At 41.7% G+C, this 20,934-nt stretch overlaps 1 long non-coding RNA gene across 9 annotated transcripts in view; it reads left to right on the forward strand.

The window, feature by feature from the left end:
* The first annotated feature begins 1,521 nt into the window (after positions 1 to 1,521).
* The window catches only part of LOC109456686 (uncharacterized), a 97,389-nt gene continuing 77,976 nt past the window's right edge, over positions 1,522 to 20,934 (forward strand). For all 9 annotated transcript variants that reach the window (XR_016018172.1, XR_012491189.2, XR_016018176.1 and 6 more), the window contains exons 1-3: positions 1,522 to 2,216; positions 8,044 to 8,239; positions 18,652 to 18,864. This is a non-coding gene — a long non-coding RNA (uncharacterized LOC109456686). The remainder of the gene's footprint in view (positions 2,217 to 8,043; positions 8,240 to 18,651; positions 18,865 to 20,934) is intronic.

A 20,934-nucleotide genomic window follows, 5' to 3' on the forward strand; every position in this document is an offset into this window, starting at 1 on the left:
ACTTTTGAGTCTTCTCAAAACAAGACCTACCAAAATCTTTTCTAGTTTTGGAATGTGGTGCCATGACCCATCCACTTGTCCAGAGAGCTAGCAGTGTCTTTTCTCTGCCCCCTCACTCTCATCCTCCCACTAATACCTCATACTATGGATCAACTATATAGATGTACCACAGATATATATATATATATATATATATATATATATATATATATATATATATATATATATATATATATATATCTCCCTATTTTTATCACCATCCTGATCCAAGCCACCCCCATGTTTCAGATTGAAAAATAGAGCAGCCTTCTCAATTGTCTCGGTGCTTCCATTTCTGCCCACCTAAAAATCCATTCTCTATATAGCAACCATGTGATTTCTTTTTTAAAAATATAGAACGGATCATGTCACTCACGTGCTTCAATCCCTTCAATGACTTCCCGTTGCAATGCGATAAATAACCCAAGCTTCTTGCCTAAGAGACGCTGTTTGATCTGGCCCCTGATAACCTTTTGGACCTCATCTGGGACCAGTCTCCCTAGCTTGCTGTTTTCACTTCCTCAAATAAATCAAGCTCCTTCCCTGTCCTTTGACCATGTTCTGCCTTCTGTCTGAAACCCTCTTTCACATGTTGGACTCCTGTGTGGGAGCCTCAGCATCCTTAGGGTTACAGGGAGGCATTTCAAGACCATCTTGTTAAGGAGGAGACCCAGTCATTCTTTAATCTCGGCGTCCTGTTTTTCCTTCATATTATTTTCCTTTTTACTGACATATAATATGCATACAATAAAGTACCTTAAGCAGAGTAACTTTAAGTGTACAGTTCAATGACTTTTATATATGCATGCATATGCGCACGCTCCTCTCCTTGCACCAGCTCCTTCTCAGCACTCATATGTTTATTGTTACTTATCTGATTTGCAAAGAGAAAAGATTTGATAACACACTATTATGGTAGAATCGCAGAGAAATAGTTACTGACTGCTGGCTGGGTGCATAAATCCTTACAACCCCTTTGGAGGGCAATTTCACAGTATCTATTAAATTTAAAAATGCATGTATCCATTGAGACATCAACTCCTCTTTCAGAAATTGATTCTACAGAGGCACTCTTACGTATGTGTGAAGGTAAGTGCACAAGACATACATTACAGCACTGTTTACGGAGAGGAGATATTGGGAAAACCCTAAGTGTTGCTGCACAGGGAGCAGGTTGTAGAAATTAGAGTTTATTTTGCAAAACCATGTTACGGAAGCTGTAATCAGGATTGTGTACTGTTATGGGAAAATCTTCAAGCTGTAGCAAATGGGAAAGGGCACAAGACAATGAGCCAGGGTGCTCTCATTTGTACAACAGAAGGATATATTTAGCTGTCCATGCTGACACGGACCTGGTTCACCCAAGAAACTGGTAAGCCGTATTCTCTGGGGAGGAGAATTCAGAAACTGGTGTTGCGGGTGGGAGGGAGATGTTTCCTATTTTATCTTTTTTAAATTGTTTGATTCCCCCCCCCCCCCCCCCCCCCGTGTAACTGTAATACCTTTTCAAAAAATAAAATAAAATAAAGTCTTTGGACTCCAAGGGAAGATGTGTAAGGAGAACAGGCTCCAACAGGCCAGGACAGGGCTGCGAGGACAAGTTGGCCTGACTTGGTCTTCAGAGACATGGAGGGGACCAGCTGGTATAGAACTTGGCTTTCAGGCCGGCTTTTTGGGGTGCTCCGGGAGAAAGCAGCTGCCTGCAGCTGCCCATAGCTGCAGCGGAAGCCAGTGGATTTTCAGTTGGCGAATACAGTCAGGGGAATACAGGCTCCCTCTTTCCTCCAGCACCTTGCTGCTCCTTTTCAGCAATTCACCTCACCTCTTGTCTCAGATGGAGACACAGTGAGTGAGAGGGTAACCAAGTAAACATCCTTTTCCAGGTTCCTGAGGCTTGTAGTACTAGGTAGACTATTTTTTTCCTTCTTCTTCTTTTTTTTTTTAATAGAGAGAAGTTGTTAAAGCTTTAGAACAAAAACTTGCTCCAACAGGCAACCAGCTGTCCCTCTACAAGGCTTTCAATAATCTTAGCGAAGATCGTGGGTTTGGGAGCGAGCCAGAGATGGATTTGAGTCATAGCACAACCATTTAGCAGCTTTGCATCCCCGGGCACGTCAGAGGACTGCTCTGTGCCTCGCTTTCCTTGTTGAGAAACTGGGATCAGAAGTCCTGCCCAGGTAAGAAACAAACCAGATGATGTCTGTCTGTTTGCTGTGTGAAAGGCAGAGGGCCTTGTGGATGGGGGATTTGAATTTTAGAATGCATTCATTTCCTAGGGCTGCCATAGCAAATTGTAGTACCCCAGGTGGCTTAAGCCAACAGAAATCTGCTCTCTGACAGTTCTGGAGGCCAGAAGTCTGCAGTCGATGGGTCAGCAGAGCTGCACTCTCTCTGGGGGATCTAGGAGATTATCTTTCATTGTCCCTTCCAGCTTCTGGTGGCTGTGCCATTCCTTGTGGCTGCATCACTCCAATCTCTGCCCCCCGTCTCTTCTCTCTGTGCTTTCATTTCTTATAGGGATACTTGTCACTGGATTTAAGGCCTATTCGGATAAGCCAAGATGATCTCATCTCAAGATGATCCTTTACTTAATGACATGTATAGAGATCCCTTTTCCAAATAAGGTCGCATTCACAGATTCTGGGGAGGTAGGACCGGGGCAAGCTTTTGGGGAGGCCATCATTCAATCTATAGAAGCAAAGAAAGTGGGCATGGAAGCCTCCCAGGTATGTGCCAGGATCCCACAGGACCTGTGTGCCAGGCTTTGGCTGGTTCACAGAGGGTCAGGTTTCACTGTGTCTGAATCACATTGCATGGTCACAATTGCAACCTAAGGACTGACCACTGCTTGTGTCTGTTTTTCTCTCCTGACCTCTGTCTGCCTCCTCTTCTGCCTTCCAGTTAAACCAACAGCAACCTTTCTTCATGGGCCTGGGAGGTGACATCCTGTAAAGGCAAACCATTGATTTAAAGCTTCACACCCATGTGAAAACAGAATAAGGGCTGCGGTCTAGTTAAGGCGATTTCACTAATGTCAATTTTCTGGTTTTGATATTGTATGAAAGTTATACGATGTCACCATTGGGGGAAGCTGGGTTCAAGGAACTCCGCGTGCTGTTCCTATTATTATTATAACTTCTGGTAAGTGCATAATCAATTCAAAATGAAAAGTTGACAACCAAACAAACAAACAAACAAACAAAAACCCTGAACAACTTCGTAAATACTTGTAACCCCTGCCAGAAAAAAAATGACCCCTATTAGAAGGTAGAAGAAGGTAAGCCCTTCAATCCCCTGCCTGGCATGGGCTAAATTAATCCTCACAGGGTAACCTGGGATTCCCATCCCCATGGGCTGTTGGAAAGTGACCTCACCTTGGCCTGGCCACGTTACCATTGCAGGCCTTCTGGGAGCCTACCCTGGTCAAGCTGTTCCCTTGGAAGGGCGTCCTGCCAGGTCATTCCGAAGCCTCCCCAGGCCAGGGCTGTCCCAGCACCACCCTGCCCCACGGCCCAGGCTCAGCCCTCTGTTGCTGCCACTTGCACATGGCTCTGGCTCCTGTTGGGCCCCTCCCCTGTGATTTCCTGGCAGGCATTACGGCCTCAGTGACCCCCCCCCACCCTGAGTCAGATGCTCTGGGCTCTTGGGAGGTGCTCCTCTGGCTTGGAGCCAGCTTGTCCTACCCTGACTCTTTCTTCCTCCTCCTCCTCTTCATCGTGGGGCCGGGTGCTCCCGGCCTGCCTTCCTCCCCTGGCAGACTCCAGCTTCTACTAGTCTGGGCAAGTTGGAGGCTCCTTCCCTGGGCCACTCTTCTGTCTTTCTGTCCTTCCTCTTTACCCCCATGGAGGCTGTCAGTGAGTTAGTTCTACACACAGTGGCCTGGCGGTGTGCTGGCCCAGGGTTATAAACGTGGGTTCTGTGGATAGACTTTGGGGATTCTGGAAACCCCCTGAACTGTGTATAAAATGTCTGAACATTTTTCTGGGAGAGAAATTGATTCTCAGAAGGGTCCAAGAGCCACAAATAATTAAGAGTCTCTATGGACAAGAAAGGGCTGTAACATAACTGTTAAACATTTTGTTTCCAGCATCAGCCTGCCTGGGCTACAATACTGTTTCTCTTGAGCTAGCTCAGCTGCATGCCTCAGTTTCCTCCCATGTAAAATAAATTAAATGACAGCATCTTCTGCGTCTGGATGTTGTGAGGAGCAAATGAGAAAATCATATCAAGTCCTTGGCACATCCCCAGTAAGAACCCAATAAAGATTATCTGTTATTATTATTACTTACCTTGAGCATATATGACTCACTTCATGCCTACGACAGCCATGTGAGATGGGGATTATTAACTTCCTTTTAAAGACTTCGTTTGCCCAATGTCACATGGACATTAAAACGCAGAACTGGGATTTGCACCCACAGTCTCTTTCCTTTCTGCTGCTCTTAGTTGTCATGCGTTGCAAAGAGCATGAGAAGAGGAAATAGGTGCCAGGGCAAGAAAAGCGTTTAATATTTACAGCCCCTCTAGGTATTGTATTTGCAAAGTCTGTTTTGTTCTGCCGTCTGAGGTATATGGTACCTGTATGATATAAAGTACTGTGCTTGCTCATGGTGATTTGACCGGAACAAAATCTGGGAATGGCCGGGCTTCAGAGGAAAGATCAGGTACCATGCTGGAAGCTTTCTTGCCTTTGTAGATGCTATTTCTTCTTCACTTATGGTCCACCTGGTCATCTGTCCAAACCCATTGCAGGCGTCACCTGCTTTGGGAACCCCGTCTCGGACTTTGTAGGTGTTTGTTGTCTGTCAGCGTTTCACAAGCTTTTATCTTGTCATGTATGACACTGCATTGAGATTTCTTTATCTCCCGTTCCTGTCTCTTCAGCTGGGGAAGGTCAGTGTCTAATGTATCTTTTTGCCCTGGTGCTCAGCCTGCTGCCTGGAATAGAATAAATGTCTGACGAGTGGGCCGCCCTCTCTCCATTCCTTACTCCCCAATCATTTCCTGCGATGCGCAATCAATGTCCTCAAGGCACTCAAAGCCAGAGATAGGGAAAGGCCCATCCCCTGTGACAATCTGCAAGTTTCCACTGGGCTGTCTGTTAAAGCCCAGAGTTCCCGAGGGCAAAGGAAAGAGTCAAAAGCATCCAGTAGTCAATGAGGTAGTTTTCTTCAGGAACCTATTTGGCATTAGAAATGAATGAACTAAGGTGCAGCAGTGTAAGAGCTGGGTAACTGGCCATTTCTCTTCAGACACTCTGGGTGACAGAAAGGAGCGGTGTTAACATTCCAGGAGCTGCCTGAGGTCTGGGAACACCTGAGCCACACTGCCCAGCATACAGGCACTGGCCTCCTCTAAGGCCCCTTAGGTCTTCCTTCTCTAAGAGCCTCAGAATTGCCAGGCTAGGACTTGTCAACGCCTAGCCCTTCCAGAAGTGAAGAAGGTACTTATTTGAAAGATGGAAAGATGAGGTTCCAGATGGTTCCAAAGTAGCTGAGAGTGGCCTTAGAACGCTGTATTCTGGGCCCTAATATACAGGTAGGACCTTCCCTACGGGTGCACATGGGAATGCTAACCGGTAGCGGAATCCAGAAAAGGTCTTTTGACTGTGAAGGGTAGGGTTGTTCCATATTCAGTGTTGTTTTCTAACTAACTAAAGTCTGCACCTGAAGGGTCCTCATCCAAATCTGCACCCATGACTCTTCCCAAATTCCGTTATTAAAGTCTGGCTCGTCTCAGAAAATGCTGGCACTGTCTATCCAGAAACATGGAAGCCAATCTTACCCCGGCTCTCTCTCATCTCCCCAAGTCAAATCCATCTCCAACTTCTGTCCGCTTTACCTGTAAAACAACTCTTAAATCCATCCTCTTCTCTCTGCCCCTATGGCCACCACTTGAGTCCCTCACCATCTTTCCTCACAAAACCATTTTCATAGCCCCCCAACTGATTTCTCTCATCAATCCTATCCCTTCATACTTCCCAGACATTAACTATTCAAAAGCTGGAGTCAACTTTAAAAAGATGCAAATCTGGTCAACTTACTCCTGTGGTTAAAAATCTTTTAACGCTCTGGAATAATATACCTAAGATTTGTGATTTCATGTCATGGAAATGTTCCTTGGAAAATGGTGTGCAAATATTGAACTCTAATGAATGACATACATGCTGCGATGTTTGGGTAAAGTGTATGGATGATTGCCACTTTACCATGAAATTCATCAAAAAATAAGATGGGTGGATGGATGGAAAGATGGTTGACTTGATGGATAATAACTTATAAATCATATAGGGCAAAAGGTTAATTTTAGGAACGTGGTGCTGGGTATATGGGGATTTGTCGTGTGACTCTCTTTTCAACCTTTTTTCTTTAAAATTTTTCATACGAAAATGTTGGAAAAATGTTCTTTAACAGCTCATGTTATGTCAGGATTAAATCTGAAGTTTTTACCTTGGTCCACGAAACCCTCCCTGACCTCCCTGCCTTCCACTATAGATGCCTCTTGTGCCAATCTGTCTCTGTCACTTCTTGTGCTCCAGACACAGGGCTTGCCTTTCGGTTTTAAAACGTAACACCCCCTCTTGTTTTAGAATGTCCACAGCTCTAATCACAATTTTAATATAGTCGATTGTGTAATTATAGGTGGAACTATGTGAAATGTCATTTCTATAGGTGAGATAGTCAAATTTGTTAACAATCTTATAGGACTCAAACAAATGATTGTTTGATAACCATCTACCCTTAGACTCTAAGCCCTGGGAAGTGTAGAACCTAGCACAATGTCTGGCCAATGGTAGATACTCCACATTTTCTTTGGGGAATTAATTACATTGATTAATTAATCGATGGACAGTCAGCCGCCTATATTTTTACCATGTAATTCCTTGACTGAACCTATTCTAAAGCGTTGAGATTGGTGTAAGCATGTAGAATTTCTCACCTTTCTCTGACTTACACCAATTCTTTGTTGTACAGGGGAAGTAAAGAATTCTATCCCCCCAAATCTAGATAGTTCAACAAAGCATGTTGCCTTCCCCAATTCTCTAGCCAACTGGGTCTAAGCTCTAGTTTTGGGTTTTCACAAACGTGGGCAGAGTGGAGCACTGATGTCCGTCAGGGTTCAGGCAATTCTCAGAGCACGTCTCACCACGTGAGGGAGATGTGTGTTTGATTGAATCCCAGATGGGCCACGTTTAATAGCTGTTAATGAGCAAAGTGTTACCTCTCTGATTCCCAGTTTCCCCATGGTTAAATTTATATAGTCAGGTCCACTTTCAAGAATTGTTATGATTAGATTAAGGAATATGTGAAGAGCCAGCATAATAGATGCTTTATAAGTTTTAATTTCCTTGTGACCCTCATCTATTGACTGTAGTCATGAACAGGTAAGAAGGCAGCTTTACCCTTGAGGGTGTGTGTGTGGGGCAGGGGTCCATAGTTAAAGATGCAGTTCTAATCCCAGGAACCTGTGAAAATGTTACTTTACATGGCAAACAAAATAAGGATTCAGATGTAAGTAAGGTTTCTCATCAGCTGACCTTGAGATGGGAAGATTATCCTGGATTATCTAGGTGAGCCCAATATTATCACATGAGCACTTAAAAATGGAGACGTTTTCCTGGCTGTGGTCAGGAAGAGATGCGACAATGGAAGAAAGGTTAGAGAAATGTGACATAGCAGCTGGTTTTGATGATGGGGGGAGTAGCCCATGAGTCAGGGAATGTGGGCAGACTCTAGAAGTTAGAAAAGAGAAGGAAATGTGTCCTCTCGTAGAGCCTCCAAAGTGGAGTGCAGCCCAGCTGACACCTTGATTTTAGCTCAGTGAGAACTGTGTCAGACTTCTAATCTATAGACCTATAAGATATTAAGCTTATGTTTCCTCCCCTGCCCTCCGCTCCCCTGCCCTCCCCTCCCCTCCCTTCCCCTCCCCTCCCCTCCCCTCCCCTCCCCTTCTCTCTCCTTTCCTTTACACCCCCTTCTTTCTCCTCCTCCTCCTTTTTTGTAGGTTGTACTCTGCTGAGCCCTAGGGAGTATGTCACATGGTGATCATGGTTCCTAACAGACGATGAGCTAACAGAGTTCATTTGGGGCAGCTTTATGGTTTCTGCAGACCTAGAAGGCAGCCTTTCATCATAGCTTCTGTCTCTCACTCATTGGCCAATCCGAGCACATGAGTCAATTTCTCCTCCATTTGCCAGCAGGTAAGGAGAGGGTGGGGAAGGTAGCTACTGGCTAGAGTTCAGGTAGCAGCAAAGTCAGCCATTGGCTACAGTTGTTCCTCATTGGTTGGAATTTTACTTGGGCAGAGAATTAGAAAGTAGATATTCGACCTTATTCAAAGAAGAGTAAGGCATCGGTGAACAATGTGTGTCTATTCTTTGATTTCCATTGAGGTATCTCCCTGATCTTTCATTGGCCTGACAACTGGGCCCATTGCCTTTGTTATAAAAGCCGCAAACCCCAGACCTCATAAGGAAAATGGTCGTGTAGACAAGACAGCTTAGAAGTTTATGGTGACAAATGACAAGCCCTAAACATTGGAACTAGGCCTTATAAACCACCACAGTTGTCCCATGCCTGACAGTAGGCTTGAGACTAAGCATTCATCACCTCGTTTCATTGTCACAATTCTTGCCTGAGATAAGAATTATAGTTTCTCTGTTACAGACAAGGAAACTGAGGCTCAAGAAAGTGAAGAAAGTCAGCTTATTATCACGTACACAATCTAAGGGAAAGGTGGGATTGGAACTCAAGTCTTTATGACCAGAAAAACAAATAATGGATTTTTGTTCCCCTTTTGGGCCTTCCTGTAGTCAATAAACACCACTGCTCTTTATGAGATGCATTTCTTTCTTGGTTGCCAATCTAATAATGAATAAATAATAGATCGCTACTAGAAAGCCTGATTCCTAGGCTACACGCAGGTAAATGTCCCATTGGCCTCAGTAGCAGTTAACTTCAATGAGAGGTTGCCTGATTAATAATAATAATACCACCACCTGATATTTCGAGATGGCCATTCTCCAAGGAGTCCAAAGTGCTTTGTAGACATGATCTAATCCAGTCTTGCTGTGTTACTGAAAGTCGGGTCTGGATCTCTGACGTCTCCGGCTTTTCCTAGAGAGGGCTCCTGTTCACAGAGGGCTCGGTCTTGGCACTCATCACACAGAGGGTGGGGCATCCTCTCCTGGTGGTCCATCAGTGACTTGTTCAGCCTCATATGACTTTGCTGTCCGTGGAAATGAGGCCAGGTCTGTCATCATGGATTCTGCTTTCCATGAACCTTTGGCATAGCTCAGACCACAGGAGCTGGGCAGACTGCTTTATATGAATTTTCAAGGCTTTGCAAAGGGTTTATCTGGACTCGCTTCCAGGCAGAGGCATCTATGAATTGTTCACCGTCTTCATTGCCGTTGTATTTGTCTATGCCTCCTTCTCCCTTCCTTTTCTCCTTTCTCCTGCTTCTTCTACTTCCTCAACACAAATTCTCACGCAGTGATAGCTATATTGCCGGTCCTGTTCTAGGCATTTTACAGGAACTGCTTGACTTACTCTTCACAATTGCTACCAATTGGTAGTTATTATTCCCAGACCCATTTTACAGAGTAGAAAACTGAGGCTCTGAGTGAATAAATAACTTATTCCATTCTGATTGTTGACAGTATAAACGGTCTCAGATCAACTTGAGAAACTGAGGCTTTACCATCCAGCACAGAGCACGGCATATGTGAGACACCCAGTGAATAGATGTTTATTAGAATGACAGAATAACTATCATTATTATTAAGTACAGGCACATTATACATCATAATTGCTAATCCTCACACCGATTCTCTGAAGTAGCTATTTGTAACTCCATTTTATTAAAAATGAACTAAGTCTCAGAAAAGCAAATAATCTTTCAAGTTCACACAGTGTAAAAAAAAATGTGGTAGTGTTGTATTTTAACTCCCATCCTTTCAGATTCCAAGATCTCTACACTTAATCCATAAACTCATTTATATCAATGAGGGATTGAAGAATGGCTGGCTGGCTGGCTGGCTGGCTGGCTGGCTGGATGGATGGATGGAAGTGAGAAGAGTGGATGGGGCCAGGATTTTCCTCCTATGCTTTTCTGTCTCAGATGCTAAATTCCACATGGCAAAAGAATGCTAGTGATAAAAATACACGTGCAGCAGTCCAAAACCTTCAGGGGCTTATGTGACTTGACATGGAGTTGCTTGCCCACAGGAGACTTACACTGTAAAACAAGACATTTCAAGAGTGAAATAATTGCTGGCTCATGGAACTCAGATCCAAGATCTGCTGACCTAACGGGTATCGATGGGAAAGCTGGGCTCATGGAGGGGGACAATACATGTTTACCCCAGGTTGAAGAAGAGGAGAATGCCAAGGGTCTGCCTTGCATTGTAAAATATCTCAGCAACTTTAAGGTATGAGATTTTGAACGGTTCAATCTGGAGTAGAAGAAGCTTAGGAAACTGTGAAACACATGAGTGTTGGTGCCAGGACATCAGGAATATGCCACCAATAGCTTAGAAATGGCATACTTGTTTAAAGGGAGAAGGTGGAGTTAATAGGGCCAGGGAACCTGGGAGCTGGAATCTCCCTGCTTCAATGGGAGCCATGGAAGAGTCCCAGTTACTGGCCTGAAAGAGTGATGGGAAGAAATACTCTGGCTTCTCCCTTCCTCCTCTCCTTTAATCTCCCACTAGTATTTCTGATTAGGATTGATGAACCCTCATCAGAAGCCAGTTTTGAGGGATTTCAGGGATGTAATTTGCAGGACTCAACACTGTACAATATAGAGCTGAGCAGAGGAAGCATGGGGAATGGATCTGAGACCAAACAGGTAAATGACTGACATTCCAGGTGTCCTGTAACACATGGATTTCTCAGCCTAGAGTGAGGAGTCTGGACCAGATGGACTCTTAGTTTCCAACTGCTACCCCAGAAGTTAGAAACCCTGAAAGGAAAGTAGATTTTATTGGGATTTAGTCACAATTCAAGGAGAAGGAAGCCCCCATTGAGATGAGCATCTTTCACAGCACGTCCCTTGATGGCCAGGGTCCAGCCTCCTTTGGTTGAATGCTTTTTGGCAGCGGGTCGCCAGGGACTAGCTCACCTGGAGGCAGAAGCCGTGGGAATCAGGCTGCTCCAAGGAGATTGGCTGCCCCTATATCACCACCACCATTCAGTGACATGGTGATTGCAATTCCAAAGTGGATAAAAAATTTCTTGGGATTAAAATGACAAGTTTGAAAATGCTTTTGACAAGAGAAATAAATACACAAGGAGCTTCATAAATAAAACTCCTGCTTCTCTGCTGTAGACGTTGCCGTTGCAGTGGCCTGGACAAGGTAGGATTGCACCAGGAACTTCCATCTTTTTACCATTCTGATCTTGCGGAGGACAGGAAGAGCTGGATGGAGAGAACAACCTGCACCCCTCTCTGCCCAGGTGTTCACAGAGGCCCAGACATCAGGGTACCTTTGCTCACTAAAACAATTTTATTCATTTGTGCAATTTTCTCCATGGAATGAAGTGGTAGATACTTCTTCCTTGTTCCCTCCCTCCCTCCTTCCCTCCTTCCTTCTTCTCTTCTTCCTTCTTTCCTTCCTTCATCAATTAAGGATACCCACTATACCAGTCATGTATTGCTACATGGCAAACTACAGCAAACCTAGTGGCTTAAAACAACAGAAATTATTTATTTTGTTTGTGTATCAGCAAGTGGGGCATCTCTTGGTGGGTCAGCTCATCTGGGGCTGGAGGATTCTAAGATGGCACACTCACAGGACTGGGCATTGGTGCCATTGCTCACCGGGTGCTCTCTGCTGGGGTACTCAGTTCTCTCCAAGTGGATTCCCTGGACTTTTTCAGAACAGGGTGATGGGGTTCCAAGAGTGTTCCAACAGACCCAGGTGGAAGCTGGATCAAAGGCTTCTTAGAACATTACAGAAGCCCAGAATCTCGTGACTACAGCATTCTCTTGGTCAGGCGAATTTATGGCTTTCTTGAATCTCCCATCCCCAGCTTATGGGAAGTGGACATGTGGTGTGAGTGACTTCACAATAACGGAGCAATGGCAGACCTTCCGGACTCCATATAACTCGGAGTAGAGTGCTAAGTTCCTGGGGTTAGCAGCAGAATTCTGGCTGGAGCAGGGATCTGGGAGGACCCTAATATGAATCAAGGATGGAGAATTCATATCCAGCTGACCTGTGTTTGAATCTCAGCTCTGACAATTTGTAGCTGAGTCATTTTAGGCATGCTACTCAACTTATACAGGCCTCAGTTTCCTCAATTATAACCTGGAAATAATCCTATCGAACTTTATTGCTTTGTGAGCAGTAAAGATGATAACCAAGAAAAAAAAAAGAGGGGCCACTTATTAAAGTGCTTGACTTATAGTGGGCAGTCAATAAATGGAAGCTGTCTTTTTATTTGGGTAGTAAAACATTTTCCGGAAATCTTTTGAGATCCATTGAATCAGAGCTCATTATTTATTTTTGTCATTGCTCTTTTGCTTCTCTGTTTTTTTTTTTTTTTGTAGCTCAGTTTTTTCTTATTACAAGAGCAACACATGTACACTTTAAATATTTAGAAGGCAATTATAAACAAAATAAAAATCACCTGTGATAATAATCAGGTATGTGCTTCAGATATATATCAATTTGCTGTTGCCAGAAAAATGTGACACCCCAAGTCTCAGGCCTTAATCTGAGCCCCCGATAGAGGCTAAATTTGTCTGGGCAGCTCTGCTCTGCTCCCTGGGACTCTCATTCTCCTGGGAACAAGAGCCAGTCCAGTTATATTGTTCTCATGGAGGTGAGCAGAAATGTGAGACAAGTGGGAATCTACGAGGCTCTTATGACCTTGAGTTGGCCCTGGCACGCTCACCTCTTCACCCTATTGTATTGGCCAAAGCAACTCACCTGGCTGAACCAAAAATCTAGGGATGGAGTGTAGATTCAGAAAGGAGTCAAAAATTGGGGCCAGTACTGCAATTTATAATATCATAAGATATCATTTTGTTTTGAAAAAATTGGCTCAAATTGCACATGCTTTTTTTTTCTTGGTTACTAGCTTTTTTTCACTTAATATACTGCAGAAAAATAGTCCCATGTAATACAATAGTCTTCTGCACGAGCATTTGTATGGATTGTACCTTTATTCCATTGAATGGATGTTCTGCAATTTGTTTAGTCGGTTTCCTAGTATTGGCCATTTAGGGTGTTCCTAGATTTCTAGTCTTCTGATAATTGTAGCTCTTGATTTATGTGCATCCATGTTCATATTCTATATTGTTAGCTCAAAATTGTATGTAAAAATACAAGGTTCCAATATATATTGCCCAAAAGAGCAATACCAAACTTATATGCTCTTACCAGCACCTACTTCCTTAAATTCTCACTTACTTTGGGTGTAGTCATTTGTATGTATGTATCCCGGGGTGCCAAAAAAATGTATGCACATGACTTGTATTTTTCTTTTGTTATCGGTATATATTGAGTATTATGCTTTTAATACCGTTTTTTCCTTTCTTAAAATGTGTATACATTGTTTTTGGCACCCTCTGTACGTTACAAAGTAAGCTTTTATTTTGTGATATTGGTACAAGAAATTCCTGTATACGTTTTATACGGAAATTCCTGTATACATTTTATACAGATTTGCCAATGTTTCCATTTTTCTCATTTGTTTTACATATATGTATATGTAAACATTATATATGCATGTCTCTCTTTCTATACACACACACGTCTCTCTCTCTCTCTCTCTCTCTCTCTCTCTCTCTCCTTCTCTGTCTCATTCTCTTGCTCCAGCTCTAGCTCTGTATATGATTTTCCCCCCTGAATCATATCAGAGTAAGTTTGGAAACATTGATGCCCCTTCACTAAATAATTCAGTGTGTATTTCCTAAGGAAAAAGACAGCCTCATGTACAACCACACTGTGATTATCAAAATCAAGAAATTTAATATTGGTACAATGCTATTATCCAATCCACAGTCCACCCATATTCGTATTTCATCAATTGTCTAATAATGTATTTTTATTTAGCTATTTAGTTTTTCCCAACCCAGGATTTAATCCTGTATCACTTACTGTATTAGTTGTCATAGCTTTAGTTGTCTTCAATTTAGAATGATTTTTTTCGTTTTTTGTTTTTTTTTTGTGTTTTGTTTTTTTTTTTAGTTTTGATATTAATGAAGAGTTCAAGACAGTTATTTTGTAGAATGCCCATCAACTTGGATTTGTCTGATGTTTCTTCATAATTGGATTCAGGTTATACGGTTTGGTAGGAAAACCAAATAATTGATGTGTGTCCTTCTTGGAACACCATATCAGGACGCACATACTGTTCATTTGTTCATTTTTAAAGATATTTGATCATTTAGTTCAGGGGATGTCTGCTGAGTTTCTCCACCATAAAGTACTGGTTTTCCATTTGGACTCTCTCCGTAGGTAAATACTTTGAGATTATGCAAATCCACTGTTCTACATCAAACATTCATTCAACCACTAATTCTAGCATCCATTGATGATTGTCTGTTTGCCATTATTCCTTCCGCATGTACTAGTTGGTGATATTCTGTGAAGAGCTTTCTCTTCTCTGGTGCGTATGTATGTTTGTATGTATATATTTACATTACCACAGACTCATAGATTCCTATTTTATTTACTGGATCACAATCCAGTTTTGATTCTCAAATTGTCCCAGATGTCTCCAGGGACAGTCCCTTCAAGCTGGCTTCTGTGTCCTGGTGATACCTCCCCATCATTCTTTGGACATTTTCTTCTTTTCTGACACAATGTGATATTCCAAGCTTGTCTTCCACTTTCTCTCCCTTGTCCTTGGAATTTGCCTTTTTTTCCCCCAAGGAGTCCTCGTTCCTTTTAGTGGGGCATGGTATTTAGAAGCCAAAATCTGAATGCTACGAGTGTATTATTACTTCTAGACCCTCTCACTGTACACATATTGTCCTTTCCATTTTTATTGTGTAAACGTCTATGACAGTGAGGAACGTGGCTCCCAGTATTCCGGTATATGTGGAAAAGATATTTTGTTTCTAAGTGAGGTTTACTATTTTGTCTTTGCTTTTTACATTTTATTTTTTAAAAAATGGTTCGTCTATTTTATCAGTTGAAATGTTTGCTTTTTCCTTTTTGATTTGGAATTGCTCATTATATGTTAAGAGTATCAAATGCTTTTCTGTTAGATGGAGAAATTCAAAAGTGTTTCTTCCAAGTTTGCCGTTTCTTTTTGAATTTTCATTCTACTTTTGTTTCCCAGAGAGAATCAGGTCTTCTTTTTCTTTTTTAGACCTCCATACACAGAACTGATTAATCAGGAGCCTTAGTTCTGACACACTGTTTTGTTGCCCATATAAGGCTTTTGTACAAATATATCCCATTTATAAAGATATTTATTTATAAAGAAATTTATTATAAGGAATCGTCTCACATGGCTATGGAGACTGACAAGTCTCAGGTTGGCCAGCTGAAGACCCAGGAGAGCTGATGATGTGATTCTAGGAGCAGACCAATGTCTCAGCTCAGAAGCAGTCAGGCAGAGAGAAAGAATTTTTCCTATTCAGCCTTTGTTCTATTCGTGCCTTCAGCCGATTGGATGAGGCTCACCCACATCGGGGAGGGCAATCTGCTTTACTCAGTCTACCAATTTAAATGTTCGTATCATCCTGAAACGCCCTCAAAGACACACCCCAAAATAATATTTAACCAAATGTCTTGGCACCACTGGCCCAGTAAAGCTGACACATAAAATTAACAATTACTCCCTCCTTTTATTCGGTTGTTTTGTTGTGTGTGTTTTTATTTTTATTTTTTAGTTAGTTGTTTTTAGTGATGCAGTAAACATGTGTGAACTAGCTTCCAAAATTCAGTTAGTCTCTTGACACGAAGCAACATAAAAACATGGTTGGGTCTCATCTCCCAATCTGTCCCCATGTCTCCTCTACTTGGTGGTCACCATCATCCAGAATCCCTATTTATTTACTTTTTAAATGAAAGTGGGCTTGTAGTATTAAAAGGTAAGTTTTCAAAATTTTGTGGATTGTGATTTCATGAAAAGGGTACATAATCTTTTTTTAAGACAATTATTATTAGTTTATCATATCTATACAATAAAGTACAGAAAGTATTAAGTATACGCCTCAATGGATTTTTAGTGGAGAACAAGTTTTTACTCATGTAAACACCCATGTGACTATCTCTTATTCCAAAATGTAGAACTTTTTCAATCTCCTAAAGGACTTGTTAGCAATCTTTTGGTACCTTTTTTCATTGAATATCATTTTGATAAAATGTACCCACATGGTTGCGTGTCATATTATTGTTCTCATTTACTTTGACTATTTTATGCTATTCCATTGTATGAATATACTATTTTTAATGATCCACTTTATCACTGATGAGTGTTTGAGTGGTTTCCAGGTTTTTGCTATTGTGGTCAGTAGAGTTCTGAATATTCTTGGCTGATATAGACATATAATTACATCTATGAGTGGAATTGCTAGACCATACACTGTATAAATACTTATCATTAGAAGACACTACTCAATTATTTTCCAAAGTGATAATACCATGTTACACTCCACCAGAAGTGTGTAAGAGATTCCATAGATCTAAATCTATTCCAAAACTTAGCATTGTAAACTTTCAGTTTCTATCAATTGAATAGGTATAAAATTATGGATTATAGTTGACTTGATTTGTATTTTCCTGATCAGTAATACTGTCTTACATCTTGCCAAAGGTTTATAGATCATTCATGAGTCTTCTGTGAAATGCCTGTTCATGTGTTTTGCCCATTTTTTATTACTTTACTCGTGATTTTATTTTTGATTTGTAGGATAGTCTTGGATTTTTCATAAAATAAATTCTATCCATCTTTTCCTGTGTGCTTTCTGCTTTTGCTTTCCAATTTAGCAATGTTTCTCCACCCTACAATTATTTAAATATTTATCTGTACTATTTCTTGCAGGGCTTCCTCATTTTCTCCCTGCTGTTTCCATCACTAGTTGGCCCCACCTAAGCCACATTCCTGAGCTGAAGTTCGGCAGAGTGGGACGTGGGATTTTGCACTGCATAATCAGATACCTAGGCCTCTCTGGGTCTCCACCCTGGCCCCTTTCAGGCTCCACCCAAGTTTGGCTGTGTCTGGGCCCAGGGAACTGCCTGGGGCGACCTGGTCTAGTTCCAACAGATGAGTGATTTTCATTTCCAAGAAACTGAGGAATATAACATTTACTGGATACTCTGGAAGATTGAGCTAAACTGCTTGTACAAGTGAAGATACTGAGGTTCTAAGAGGTGATGTAATTTGTCCAAAATTTCACAGCCAGAAGTATGATAAAGGCGTGGAGATACCAAATGTTTCCTTTGATCAAATGCATCCACGTTTGAAAATTTTGCATTGGATTTAGTGAACATGCGTTCATTCATTCAATTCTCCTGCCTCCAAGTCCAACATCTAATGAAAGGAGGCCCACACAACAGTTCAAGTAGTCTCTCTGTTCTCATCCCACTCCCCTCTGCTCTTCACACAACACTCAGAGGAAAACTTTCATTGAAGCCAGCTCATGTCTCTCTGTGGCTTCAAATGTGTCAATTGCTCCCCTTTGCACTTGCATTAAAATCTACTTTCCTTATCATGCCCTGTGTGGTTGGTACCTACTGGCCTTCCCTCTTCGCCTCCCACCTTCCTTCTTGCTCACTCCTGTAGCCATGCAGGCCCCTTCCTGTTCTTCGAATGCGCTGAGTTCTTTCCATCTAAAAGGCCTTTGCTCCTGCTATTTCTTTTACTGAGACTGCTTCTCTCCCGGTGCTTTGCATGACCACCTTCTCATCCTTTAGTTCCTGCGTTAGCTTAAATGTCACCTCCTGTCTTTCTTACACCCATCCGTCTCCTTTATAGTATACCACAGCGCTTTGTTTCGGTCCTTACTAGAGCGTATTACAATGTGTAATTCTGTTGTTTATTTGCTTTTTTACTACTTCTCCCAGGGTCCTTCTTCCAGTGGATTGCACATGACAAAAGCCTGTCTCATTTATCTGTATCCTCAGGGGCTGGACCAGCACCTGGCACCCCATTCAATCAATATTTGTTGAACCAATGAATGAATCCAGTGGGTACTCAATGATTAGTGGTTTTCATTGCCTTGTTTCCTCTAAGCAGCAGTCGCCATTCACACACACACACACTGGCACACACAACCTGAAAGAACTCGAATAGGACAGTGGAACTAACAGCTTGGTGCATGTATCTAGTAGGTATCAGAAAAACTGGCTAAACCAGTTGGCGTAGCTACTGTTTTCTGTTTTATTTTGTTTAACTTTAACAAGTTCCTTGGCCTCTGAGCTTCTTCTTGCCTGGGTGTACATATTCACAGAGTAGGGGAGTTTACATTAATGATGATATATTAAGGCATATTAACATAATGAGCACTTTAATTCGATAAGTCCCTACCAAAAGGATACTTAATAGGCTATGACAGCAAAAATGATTCTTGAAGAGATTTCTGTGCCCTTTGAAAGGGAGTAAGAACCAACCAGGTAAACTTTTCAAATCCTTTTTGTTTATGAAGCCCTTTCTCAATACCTGGTGCTCAGTGAAGTGGAGAAGGAAGAATTCTCATGGCTCCTGCGTGCTGAATGAGGAAGCAGACACCGAATTGTTAATTCTCAGGAAGAGTGCTAAGCAAAACTGGGATTTCCCATCCTAATTTGGATTAAGAGATGTCTTTTCAACAATAGCCTCATTCTACGTTCCTGACCCAGTCTGGCTGGAAGTTCCAGAGGTTAGTGGCTGCTTTTCAAAGGCTTTTGCTTCTTAAGAAACAGGAGTGAGGAAGCCTATATCTTTCTTTTGGTGGCAGCTGAAGAAGTTCATGCTCCAAAGAATGGGGAATAGTTGATATTTAGGGATAATTAGGCAATTGCATTATATTTGAAGAAAGAGAGAAGTTAGTCTTTCTTCTCCTACTTCCCTCCCTCTCTCTCTCCTTCCCTTCCTTTCTCTTTTCCATCCTCCTTTCCTCTCATTTTTCCTTCTTTCCTTTTCTTCTTCCTTCCTTCTATCCTTCCTTCCACCAACTCCATGCCTGGGACTGTGGTTGGGTTAGAGATACATGATGAAATGTCTTACCTCTCAGGTGTTCAGAAATTAGCAGTGGAGAAAAACAACTAGAGCAGTATAGTACAAGATGACAAAAACTATACAGCGGGACAAGCACAGGCTTCAAGGAACATAAACAGCGCTGTGCTGATAAATGTTTAACAGCCGGGGCTCTAGGTTGGGAGGAGACCTGGATTTGTAGCATTTGCCGATTTCCACCGTGTAAATACTCCCACCTTGGTAGATTTCAAGCTACCCACCTGCTGTCACTACACATGGAGTTGGGAACAGGTGAACACACCCTGTTCTCTAGTAGGAGCTGGCTCAGCACATCCCAGAGAATGGCACCTCATTTGGTCCATGCAGGAGTTGGATTTGTAATGTCAGGGGAAGTTTCCCAGAAAAGGAGAGAGTTGACCTGTATTAGCTTCTCTGGGAATGTAGAATGTGGTAAAAGGAAGGAGTTACAACTCGTTTTCTCTTGATGTTCACTGAAGAAGAGAGAAAATGCAGATAAACCAAAAGAAGAACATCAAACTCGCTTGTACTTTAAAAGGTGGAAGATGAGCACGGTTAACTTTTCCATCATGATTCCTTGTGTCTTTCTCTTTTCTTCTCTTTGGGTGTTGAAATGTTATCATTAGAAAGCAGGCTTCTCTATCCCAGTTAACCTTTTGTCTGATAGTAAAACTGTGACGATTGTTTTCTTTTTAAATTCCTTTTAAACTGATAATCCTTTTTTTTTTTTTTTACAATTTTGATGCCTCTGTTTAAATGTTAATTCTGATTAAATTTAAAATCGATTTTTGTATATTTTAAATGCCCATTTATACATAAAATTATAACTGTTAAATTCATTCTTCTATCATCTTGATTTGGAATTTATTTTTACACGTCCTTATTTTTTTCTTGGTATCTTGCTTTTTGTCGTTTTAATGCTTTTATATGCTTTCTTTAGTAATTATTAAAATGTATATACCCTGTTTTAAATTTAGCTCTTCCTGTTTGGATTAAGATTTTTCACATACTTTTACTTTGTTCTTTGTCATCCTCCTATTTTTCTTTGCCACTTCACAGTATTTATTAACAGGCTCTGGAATTTTGCATACAAAGTACTGGTGTAGAATTATTATCGTTGCTGTTATTTACTTTAAACACTGACTTTTCCAAAAATCATTTTGACTTTGGTGTATAACTTTATAACTAAGCGTAAAATAATGATGTAGTCTTACCTGGATTTTAATTGATTTCAGTACTAGCCGTAATCTTTTCATACCATTTGTGAGTTCTAGCTGTAGCTTTATCTTTCTGCTGGGCAGAGTGCATATCCATGTAAGTATTCCAAAAAGAGTATATCAGTAAACTATTATAGAATCCCTTGAATATTTAAAATGAAATGTGGTTCTGTTAACATGACCCACACATGAAAATTTAACTGGTGGGAGGTAAAATAAACCTAATTTAATAGAGGATCATAAAAGAAATCGCTGCCAACCAGAAGTCCTGACTCCATCTTGGAATTAAGCTTCAACCACAGGTTCCGTTTGCTCTTTGTGAGTATGTTTTGGACCCAGGTGTGGGTCTTTATATTCCTTCTTGCTAAAGTGGAGTATGTGCTGTTAGGCCTGCCACTGGGCTATAAGTCACCCTATGTCCCTCCTAGGACTAGGTCCAGGCTTTGCTGACTCTGGGCTCATGATTCTCACTGGGCAACATCTGGGCCGCCTGGTGTTGGGAACAGCGAGGGGTGCAA

Source organism: Rhinolophus sinicus, chromosome 13 (genome assembly GCF_057876585.1).
Source record: "Rhinolophus sinicus isolate RSI-liver-muscle chromosome 13, RSI-T2T, whole genome shotgun sequence".
Taxonomy (NCBI): Eukaryota; Metazoa; Chordata; class Mammalia; order Chiroptera; family Rhinolophidae; genus Rhinolophus; species Rhinolophus sinicus.